This window comes from Cupressus sempervirens, chromosome 5 (assembly GCF_028749045.1).
Source record: "Cupressus sempervirens isolate cs-2001-9-10 chromosome 5, ASM2874904v1, whole genome shotgun sequence".
Taxonomy (NCBI): Eukaryota; Viridiplantae; Streptophyta; class Pinopsida; order Cupressales; family Cupressaceae; genus Cupressus; species Cupressus sempervirens.
This window is the reverse complement of record NC_143122.1, coordinates 491,113,694-491,115,487: the sequence shown is the minus strand read 5'-3', so window position 1 is coordinate 491,115,487 and position 1,794 is coordinate 491,113,694.

The following is a 1,794-nucleotide window of genomic DNA, read 5'->3' as shown; positions in this document are numbered from 1 at the left end:
TTTGATGAGTAGAAGATTTATTGTGAAATTTGATATCTCATTTACAAAGTAAATAGATAGATCACAAGTATCATGATGTATGTTCTAGTTTGAGTAACACCCAATGGATACAACACTAATCTCAGTTGGGAGATTATACACTTTTGAATTTTCCTTTTATGTTGTAGAGTTGAAAGGAAGATCCTCACCTAGCTTGTGAATTCAGAGGTTATGTTAACTATCTCATACCTATGCTATTACATTATTAAAGAAGAATCAAGGGTTTTCTTTGTTTAGATTCATATTTGTATTTTAGCACTGGTGATATGGATGAATCTAAGGTCTACCTGCCTAGATTTTGATAGAAGAAGTATCGCCTTGTAGTTGGCCCAAGCTTTGTCCAAGTGCATCTATCATAGGAATTAGCTACCCTTAGATGTGTTTTTTCTTAGTTACTTGGTCATTTAAACATTGTTAATCAAGGAGCCAACATATGTGAAGTTATTTTAAGTTACAGATTAAGATGTTTGATGTGTTTATCAAGTTATTGATTTGCAAGTTTATGAAGATGATTTTGGTACAAAATTGTTTTAAGTACTATTGGATAATTGGTCATAAGTAATTCACCCTTAAACCCTCTTTGTAATGCCCCTCCAAGGGATCCAAAGAATTAACCTAGAATTTTACTAAGTTTGGTAACTTTTCTTTTTTTTAATTTTAAATAACATGGAAGTAAATACCACATATAACTTGTACATAATAACGGAAGCAATAGAAATGTCCATCTAAAAGTAAACACAACATACATAACTGATTTCATTCTTTAAGAATCCCTTAACGTTGAGTTACATCTAAATTAACTAACATACATGAATCCATCTAGTACAAAACATCCACATGAAATAATAATGATAAGTCCAATGTTCATACATTACATTTCCAAATGCTCAATATCCTCTGTACATGTCACAGGGTATGACAAGCTCAAAGAATATACATATGTGAAATAAGGTACATCATCCTATTCTAATCCATGATACATCAAAGACAAACACATGATACTCATGATACATCATCATAGAATACATATACATCCATCATAAGATCAAACATAATTAACTAAGTGCACGGTTCCTTTCAACCGTTAATAGCATCATTAGACCATCGTGGGCCCTAGCCATCCCTCTGTGCGTAACATCCCAAATCATCGAAGAGATCATCGGTATTAACATAGTAGGAATGTCACTCCTAACATATACAACATCATATGTAGAAAGTAATCTAACATGCAAATATAAGCATAAGATAACATCATCTAACATATGCTATTCATCAATGAAAGGATACATATACACCATCACGAAGGACGCATCAGTCACGATGTCTCAATGAATCTCAAATGATAAGAGTGGAAAATACACTACCACCCGACCGTGTGGTACCTAAGTGGTCCACTCCCATCGTGCTGAGGAGATAATCTCAAGTCCCAAATAGGTTATCAAAATCACATAGCATGAATCCCTATAATCCAGGAATCCTAAAAGTATACTAACTCAAAGGTTCCAATCACAAAACTGACATCTAATCCCAGAGGCACACAATGACATGTAGGAACCTACTATGCAAGCGAGAAAGTGTCATCGCATTTATCACGTACAAGTTACCCTGGCAGTTAGCTAAACTCCATGGGTCCATACTGATCTCATGCGGCCACTAGTATACTCTCATACTGACAAGGCATACTATGGAATGCAAGGTCGCAACCATGCGTTCTCACTACTCCCATCCTGGCCTATACAAGCACTCAAGGCATGC